Source organism: Tamandua tetradactyla, chromosome 20 (assembly GCF_023851605.1).
Source record: "Tamandua tetradactyla isolate mTamTet1 chromosome 20, mTamTet1.pri, whole genome shotgun sequence".
Classification (NCBI taxonomy): Eukaryota; Metazoa; Chordata; class Mammalia; order Pilosa; family Myrmecophagidae; genus Tamandua; species Tamandua tetradactyla.
This window is the reverse complement of record NC_135346.1, coordinates 33,284,017-33,294,258: the sequence shown is the minus strand read 5'-3', so window position 1 is coordinate 33,294,258 and position 10,242 is coordinate 33,284,017. Positions and strand designations below refer to the sequence as shown.

At 38.1% G+C, this 10,242-nt stretch overlaps 1 pseudogene; it reads left to right on the top strand.

Annotated features, from left to right (window-relative positions):
• Window positions 1-2,052: 2,052 nt before the first annotated feature.
• LOC143664537 (large ribosomal subunit protein eL42-like) lies at window positions 2,053-2,373 on the top strand (annotated as a pseudogene).
• Window positions 2,374-10,242: the final 7,869 nt, after the last annotated feature.

Sequence of the window (10,242 nt, the reverse complement as noted above, 5' to 3'; positions counted from 1 at the left end):
TACCTCCTAAATATGCATCCTGAAAATATACTCCTCTCCTGTTTGGTTCTTCCTTCCCAGCGACTCTATTTAAGTTTTCCTTGTCCATTTCTTTCTTTCCATCTCAGCCTCTTTGCCCTTGAGAAACTTCTGGCTCCAATGCTAGTCTTGTCAGTGTTCCATTCCCCAGAGGTTTCCCTTGAACTTCCTCTGATTATACCACAGAGGTGGCCAGGTCTTCTACCAACAAGGGAGAGCAACCCATTTGCTTCATCTATTCACTGGATCAAAATTAAAAGTAATTTTCCAGGAGTCAGCAAGAATCTAACTTCCTTCATACAGGTAATTTAGAAGAATACCTTTCTCTGGACCTGAACTTGGGGTATCTTTTCCCTCTGAAATCCCAGATCAACTTCTTTGGCAAGTCTTGACTTCTTACAACAGAACAAAGGAGCATCACATTAACTAAAGGACTTACAATCTATAAGGGAATTAGATAAGAGTCATCTCCTTCAAGAAGAAATCAGAACAGTTAAAGAGTTGATAACACAAGTCTTTTCTTGTTTTCTCTTACTCATCAGTGAGTTTCTATTCACAATACAAAAACAATCATCTGAATTTACAGCGTCTCTGATGCTCCTAGTTAATCCTTCCCTTCGCCTCAGTCCTCTATAGATTATAAACCTTAGCCTGATTCCAAGTTCCAATGGAATGCACAATCTTCATGCTAGTAGGAACTGAGAACAACATATGTTTCGACTCGATGATCAGCACACGGCTGAATTTTTGATAATCAACTAAAGAACTTCTGGACATCTACTTCAAGAGAAGGAAGGCCACACCAAAGACACAAAGTTAAGTTCTTGGATCATGTAAGATTGACCTTCTTTTCCCAACCTCCCCAAACTATCACTGGGTGTCCCTAATCATTGAAACGTCAACATGCACCAGCATAAGCCAAGACAATTTCAACTCCTCCAAGGCTCCTGACACTCCAGACTTGAGAGGAGAACACAGTAGACCCTTAGGTACCAGAAACCAATAGAAATAGGGCTGAGTTAATGCCATGCTCCTGTACTTCCTGTGTTCCTCCTGACTCCAGGGTGATCAGATACAGACATATCCCTTAGTGTCTCAGGCTAACTCAGTGAAGTCTAAGGTAGGCCACTAGCTGCAGCCACCTCTGTTCTTACTGGTAGCAGTAGACCTTCTACTCTAGATCTGATTAGTTCTACAGATCCAAAGGACACATATACATATGGAAATTCTTAACCATGCTCACTTAAATCTTCTCACTGCAGATTCAGTCCATTCCCAGAGACCTTCAGCATTTCCTTTACCTTCCTGCCCAATAGTGTATGGCCTATCTTTACAAAACCCTACATCAGAGAGCCCAGAACAAAATTGACCATCTCTGACCCAAAAGCTAGGAGAGGAAATTTCAACTTCTAGTCCAGAAGTTCTAGGCTTAGATCTCAGAATGCATCCTCCCCACCCTGACTGCAAGGAGAGAAAATGTCCTGTAAATTTTCAAGTTATTTATAGGAGGTGTGAGGAGGGCCAAGTGATCATTTCAGAAAAGCACTATGTACCCAGAGAGGAACAATGGGTGATTGTAGGACTGTTTTTTTTCAAAACTCTAGAGGCATAGGAGTCACCTAGGAGCAGTTACAACACAATTTCCCAGCCTCAGTCATAATGAGTCTGCTCAGTGACAAATACCTTGGGTGTGCCTACTGTCTAATGCCAGATACTAAAGTAGCAGGTCTGGAACCACAACTAACCCCAGAGGACAACTCCTATGACTTCATGGATCACTCATTTCCAGGAAAAGACTGGACATGGCTCCTGGCTACTTCAATGATAAAAATAATAAAGTTTCTGCTCTCTGTCAATTACTATGTGAGGTGCTCAATACATATTATTTAGTTAATCTTCTCTGATGGATGCTAATATTATCTCAGTTTTATGAAAATAAAAGCCTAGATTGGCTGTTAGCTGCCTGAGAGCACACAGCTATAAGTAATTAAAACCTCATAGGCTGCTTTTCGTGCTGACAGCACTCTGGCAGACATGGTGAACATTCCTAAAACCCACTGGAAATTCTGTAAGAAGTACAGCAAGCACCATTCCCACAAAGTGATATACAGTACAGGAAGGGCAAGGATTCTCTATATGCCCAGGGAAAGCAATGTTACGACAGGAAGCAGAGTGGCTACAGTAGGCAGACTAAGCTGATTTTCCTGAAGAAGGCTAAAACTACAAAGAAGATTGTACTGAGGCTTGAATGCGTTTGAGCCCAGCAGATCTAAGAGAATGTTGGCTAGTTAGAGATGCAAACATTTTGAACTGAGAGGAGACAAGAAGAGAAAAGAGTAAGTGATCCAGTTCTAAGCCTTTGCTATGACAATAAAATCTTGAGTTTATGGTCACTTCAAAAAAAAAAAACCCACATGAGACTAAAAATTGATCTAACTCAATCCCTGATCATAAATTCATAAATGACTTCCATATCTTAGTGATATTCTCTGTATGTTGCTGAAAATACTGAATTGTATCATGACCACCCATCTTTAAACTCTTGTCCTGATCTGTATTCCTTAGTGATGCCCAGACATCTCATGCTGATGCATGACATCACAACCCTAGAGGGATCCCAGAGACCTCAGTAGAGGAAGATGGCAAACAAGCATTTACTGAACCCTTGCTCTTTTTAACATGAGATTCTAAGATCTCTACATGAGTTAACTCATTTCATCTTTACTGCAATACCATTAGTTCAATTTTATAGATGAGGAAATATTGAGGTCCAAAGAAATTTAAAAGTTGCCTAAGTTTGCATAGCAAAACTAAGTGGCCCAGGTACTCGTACTCTAGAATCCACCCTCTTAACTCTAATTTGAGAATGTAGAGCCTGCTTTGGAGCTTTCAGATTAATCCACAAATGAATAGTTACTTCTGCTAAGCCTTTGAAGATGACTGGCTTTCCAAATAGGTTTATCACCACCATTATAATCATCTAGAGGACTTTCCCAATGTAGATGCTGTTTATATTTTGGATTGGATAAATTTTTGTTGTGGGTGTTAGTCTATGCATTGTAAGATGTTTAGCGGTATCCCCTCACCTCTACCTACACAGGTGCCAGAAGCACCTTCTCTTCCCCTCCCCCTTCCCCCACTTGTGACAACCAAAAATGTCTCCAGGCATTGCCAAATGTCCCCTTGACAGAGGGTTTGGGGTGGCAAAATCTATAGCAGTGCTTCTCAAACCTTTAATGTGCAACAAATCATTTGGGGATCTTGTCAAAAATGTAAGTCTGGGGTGGGGTCTGAGATTCTGCATTTTTAATAGCTCCCAGATGATGCCTGTGCTGTTGGTCCAAAGGCTACACATTAGAAGCAAACATTTAGATTATGGATGCTCCTTAAAATGTAGATTCCTCAGCCTCAGTGCAGGAGATGCTTATTATGAATACCTGAGATGGGGCTTAGATATCTGTATTTGAACAATCTCCTAAGGTATTTTTCTTATGCAAAATAAAAATGGTAACTCTGGCCTTGTTTTAGTGTCAGATCGAGTATTCAGGTTTCAGACAGTCTGAGATCATCTTGGAATTCCCTGGGATACCATCCCAGATAGGAGTCCACATCTGTGAGAAAGGACATTTCATCCAATATGAATTGCTTGACTCTGTAATTCAAGGGAAGGGTCTTTGTTTGAGATGACTGGGAAAAAAATCCAAATGGAGTTTGGCACCTCAGTGTTCTATACTGCAGACAAGAAAAACTAAGTTTGGCTACTTTACGCAAATACAAACTGTCCTCAGGGGAAAGAGGGATACCAAGAAGGGAAGGGCAACTCTGGAAGATCCATGTAACAAAGGCCATCAAGAAACATCTGCTAGCATGAATACATTTCCAGTGTTTCTTTTCTCATTATGTCATTCTGCTTAAGATTTAAAGAAGAATCACCCTAATACCAAAGCCAGACAAACACACTATAAGAAAAGAAAATTACAGACCAATCTCTTTAATGAATATAGATGCAAAAATCCTCAACAAAATTCTTGCAGATTAAATCCAGCAGCATATTAAAAGAATTATACACCATAACCAAGTGTGATTTATGCCAGGTACTCAAGGATGCTTCAATACTAGAAGACCAATTAATGTATTACATCATGTCAATAAGTCAAAGCAGAAAACCACATGATCATCTCAATTGATGCAGAAAATGCATTTGACAAAATTCAACATCCTTTCTTGATGAAAACACTTCAATGGATAGGAATATAAGGGAATTTCAGGATAAAAGGAACATATGAAAAATCCACAGTTAACGTCATATTCAATGGGGAAAGTCTGAAAGTTTTCTCTCTAAGGTCAGGAACAAAACAAGGATGCCCAATGTCACCATTGTTATTCAACATTGTGCTAGAAGTTCTAGACAGAGCAATTAGGCAAGAAAATGAAATAAAAGGCATCCAAACTGGAAAAGAAGAAGTGAACTCTTACTGTTTACAGATGACATGATGCTATATGTCAAAAATCCAAAAAAATCTACAGCAAAGCTACTAGAGCTAATAAAAGAAAAGGGCAAAGTAGCAGGGTACAAAATCAACACCCCTAAATCAGTAGTGTTTTTATACACTAGTAATGAGCACTCTAAGGAGAAAATCAAGAAAAAAAACCCATTTACAATAGCAGCCAAATATTCAGGAATAAATTTAACTAAGGGCACAAAAGACTTATACACAGAAAACTATAAGAAATTGCTAAAAGAAATGATGGAACACCTAAATAAATGGAAGGGCATACCAAGCTCATGTATTAGAAGACTAAATAGTTAAGATGTCAATTCTACCCAAATTGGTTTATAGATTCAATGCAATACCAATTAAAATCCCAACTTGCTTTGCAGAAGTAGAAAAAATCAATAAACAAATTTATTTGGAAGGGCAGGGTGCCCTGAATAACTAAAAAATATCTTGAGGAAGAAAAACGACGTGGGAGGCCTCACCCTATCTGACTTTAAAGCATATTACAAAGCTATAGTGATCAAAAAAGCATGGTACAAGCATGAAGCTAGAAATACTGACCAATGGAATGTAATTGAGTGTTTAGAAATAGACTCTCTCAGCTATGGACGATTGACCTTTCATAAGACAGTCAAGCCAACTCAACAGCGTTAGAGGCCCCTCTTCAATTAAACGTGTTTGGAGAACTGGATATCTATATGAAAAAGAATGAAAGATGATTCATATATCATACCCTACATAAAAATTAACTCAAAATGGATCAAAGACCTACGCATTAGAAAAATAAGACCATAAAGCTTTTAGAAGAAAATGCAGGGAAATATCTTATAAATCTTGTGATAGGACGTGGTTTTCTATACCCAAAGCATGATAAATGAAAAAAAGAAATAGATAAATGGGATTTCCTCAAATCTACTCAAATTTTGTGCAGCAGAGAACTTTTTCAGGAAAGTAAAAAGACAGCCAATGCAATGGGAGATAATATTTGGAAACTACATATCAGATAAGGATTTAATATCCAGAATATATAAAGAAATTCTATAACTCAGTAACAAAAAGACAAACAACACAATTTAAAAATGGGCAAAAGACACTTCTCAGAAGAGGAAATACAAATAGCTAAAAGGCATATGAAAAGGTGTTCAACTTCACTGGCTATTAGGGAAATACAAATCAAAAAAATGAGATTTCATCTCACACCCACTAGAATGGCCATTATCAAAAAAACAGAAACAACAAGTGCTGGAAAGGATGTGAAGAAAGAGGTACATTTATCCACTGTTGGTGGGATATAAATGGTGTAACTGCTCTGGAAGGCAGTTTGACAATTCCTCAGGAAGCTGAGTATAGAATTGCCATATGATCCAGTAATCCCATTACTAGGTATATATTCAGAGGAACTGAAGGCAAGGACACAAACTGACTTGCACATCAATGTTTATAGCAGCATTTATGATTGCCAAGAGAATGAGGCAGCCCAAATATTCATCAACTAACAAGTAACTAAACAAGCTGTGGTATATACATATGATGAAATATTATGCAGCGGTAAGACAGAATAAAGTCACAAAGCGTGTAACAAGGTGGATGAACTTTGAGGACATTATGTTGAGTGAAATTAGCCAGAAACCAAAGGACAAATACTATAGGTCTCACTAATGTGAACTAGCATTAATGAGTGAACTTTGAGAGTTAATGTTAAAAACACTATCAGGAGATAGAAATTGGCTAGAGATTGGGCATTTGATGATGAAGGAGTACAAAATGTGCAATAGGACTGATTGTAAAAATTCAGAAATGTATAGCATAGTACTATTTGATGGTAGCACAATAATAAAAGTTCACTGAATGAAGCTGAATGTGAGTATGGTTGAATGAAACTGGGGGAACATATAACACCAGAAGGAAAGATAGAGGATAAAGACTGAGAAGTATAACTCAGGAATGCCTAGAGTGAACAATGACGGTGATTAAGTGTTCAAATATAGGAATGTTTTTGCATGAGGGAGAACAATTGAATGTCAACATTGCAAGGCATTATAAACAGGATGGTATATAGAATAAAAAGATACAATCAATGCAAGTTGCGGTCTATAGTCAACAGTAATATTGTAACATATTTCCACTGAATGTAGCAAAGGTATTATCCAAAACTAAATGCCAACAAGTAGGGGATATGGGGGAGGGTTATGGAATTCATTGTGGAAGAAAAGGAAATGTCCTCATATAAACTGTGGTGGTGGAGGCATGGCTATGTGAGTATACCAGGAACCATTGATTTTTTACTTAGGTTGGATAGTATGATGTATGAATAAAACTGTTTAGAAATGAACAGAAAGAAAAAGTTATAACTATATAACTTTTACAATGTGACTGTATGATTGCAAAAACCTTGTCGCTGAGGCATCCTTTGTCCAGGGCATGGATAGATGAGTAAAAAACAAGGACAAAAACAAATACATAATGGAGGGTGGTAAAGGGTAAAAAAAATGGGTGGATTGAAATACTGATGGTCAGTGAGAGGGATGGCTGGTGGTTACGAGATGTATGAGTTTTTTTTTTTCTTTTTTCTTTTTATTTCTTTTTTCTGGAGTGATGCAAATGTTCTAGGGATGATCGTGGTGATGAATATAAAACTATGTGATGATATTGTGAGCCATGGATTATATATTTTGGATGGACTGTGTGTGTGTGAAGATATCACAATAAAAATATTTAAAAAAAAGATTCAAAGAAGAAAAAAAGACAGAGAGAAAGGAATACACACACACACACGAACCAAAGAAAATGATTTGCCTAGTTTTGTTTGGTTATAAGTTGTTTGCAATTTATTCAGAACCTGGCATTCTATAAGTACAAATTTCCCATCCGAAGGACTGATAAAATAATTTACTGCATTAATATATCTGAAGTAAAGCTGTGTTTATTAACATATTATGTAATAATCTAAAAGAGATGGGAACACGCAAACCGAGAAAAATCACAGAGACAGAAAACTTAATGTTCTCTGCAGTTAACTTGCTTCTCCAATAGGAATACACCTTGAATCCTTACATACTGAGGAAGCCAGGAAGGAATTACTGTTAAAAATCTAAGTTCTGTGTTACTTTATTTACATCATCTAATTTAGCCTCACAACAACCCTATGAAGTAGATTTTATTACCTTCATTTTTCAGATTAAGCAATCAAAGCCCAATAAGTTTAAGTAATTTTTCCATGTCACATAATTAATAAAACTGAAATTTAGGTGCCTACCTTGATTTCTATCTCTAATTTATCTGTCACATTCAGTAATTTAGCAGTCTGATATTCCTAATCCTGATTATGGTTCAAACGTCCCTTAACACTGTCATAGTCGAGGTCACCATCTTATTACAGTGGGATTGCTCTATGAGCCTCCTGACTGAACTTCAGGCTTCCAGGTTTGCTCTTGGCCAATCTACTCTTTACATGGCAACAAAGATGATATTTTGAAAGTGCAAATCTGATTGTTATTCAGTTGCCTCTCTCCCTCCACCTACCTCCAATTCAGGCTAGAACACTTCAAGATCTTCCTATTGCCATTGATATAAAATCTAAACTGCTTATACACGTATGTCTTACGAGGCTACTACCTGCCTCGTGACGACTTTCCTGTTCCAATTTCCCCACCTCTTTCCCTCTGTTCCCCACTGCCAGTTCACACTGTGTTCAACTCAAACTAAATTCCTCTTATTTTTCAGAAATTCCATGTTCTCTTCCACAGGTCACCTCCTCTACCCAAAATGCTCTCCCCTCTTTGCCCCTTTCTCTCTTCTGGATAACAATGACTTACTGCTTCAAGAGGTCCCTCAGGGAAGCTGTGGTCCCATATATTAGGTCCCCATAGCACTGCTTTTGTTTTGACAGTCGTGAAACTTACTTGTCAGATCTGTGACTGAGGGGTGCCTGGTTAAATGACCCCCACACTGAAACCATGCTTCCCATGGTTCAGTTCCAAGACCATGACTGAGCCTAGCAAGAAACTAAGGCAGGACCATTTTAGGAAGATGTAGAACTATTAGCAACTTGGCTGGCGGGTTCTCGATTAGCTTTATCAAAACCTTATTATAATTGTACAGTAGACTTTTATTGTCCACTATTTTTTACCTCCTTTTCTCCTCTACAGCGCCATGTGGCCTAATGGCTTGCCTATGCTCTCCTAGCTTCCCCCAGCTCCCTCCCCATTTTTTTATCACAGGCATTTCCCCCAATAAATCTCTCGGTGCCTGCTTATCAGAGGAAGCAGAGCTATCACACTCATTTAATTCTCTGCCTCTGTTCAATAGAGTATGATGTGAAAGAAAGGTCTGAGTCTGTCTAGTTCCCCACTGTAACTCCTATATCTGACACAAAGCCTAGCACATAGCAGATACCCAATAACTATTTGTCAAGTAAATGTCACCAGATGAAGATTTGGATCCAGTACTCCTTCCAGTTTGACTCCAAAGCCCATTTTCCTCTCACTTCTCTATGCTTTTGCCCTACCTCCCTACCCCTACCCCCAAATTTAATAGTACCCATACTCTGTGCTAGGCATGATGGGGTATACAGACATAGAGAATCATGGGTTTTTCTCTCAAAAAGCTAATTGTACAGGGATGCTAAGCATGATTTTCAAATATTCTTTGTGAGATGGGGGTTAGGGAGGAGGGCCTAGAAATAAATATCCAGAAATTTGGTAGCAATACATTCAACCATCACGTTTCTGTTCCATTTACTACTGTAGCCCGATTACCTATAACAGTGACATAGGGTCTCACTCAATAAACTTTTGCAGAATTGATGAATAAATTGAACCCTCCAGGGCTATGGATTTTTTCATCTTTCTCCATATATTTGAACAAAAGTCCTAGATCTAACACAACACAGATATAGCAGATGAGTCTGAAGTTAACCTTTATTTTCCATTTTGTTGATAACATTTCTCAATATTGTGTTCTGGGTAAAAGCAGCACTTGAAAAAATATCCCTCAAATCCTTGTGGTGTTTATGCTGTCTAATAATTGTAATTTGCTTCTTGGGATTGTAGGTGAAGTACTTAAAGGAGTTTATGAATAAGAGGCAAGAAAGTAAGCTATTTACAAATTTGTCCTAAAGGAACTAAGTTATATTCCCAAGTGAAAACATTCCTAATGAAAGTAATTCAACTAAAACATCATCAGCGCACTCTAGGCCCAAGGCTTGCACTGTGTACAGTGAGCAACACAAAGAGAAATGAGATGTGGCTGCTGTCGCCGATGACTCTATGGTGTAGCTAGAGATGAGGGCATGCAGACAAATATCTGATTCTCACTTCTGTCCTATTTTTGAAGATGCAGTTGAGCTGCCATCACCTCCATAAAGTCTTCCCAGATCCCCAACTTTGGAGCTAATATCCCCTTCCTCTGTCTCTCTAAGCATTTTCTTCTACTTATATTGGTTTACCTTGATTTAGAGTTAATTGTTCATATACATACCTGTTTGTCCCTATGAAATATTTAAGTTCATTTTTTAGTGTATTCTATGTACCGGGTATGGGAATAATACCTTACAATTCTATGCACTTTATAGTTTAAAAAAGGCACTTCCAACCCCAAATTTCATTTTCTTTTTAGCCCTGACAAAAACCCAGTGAGACAGGAAGGACTGATGCATCATCAATAGGCACTTTAATGTAAAGAACGCAGGCTCAGGAAGTGTAGAATTGGATGGCCCTAGATTTGA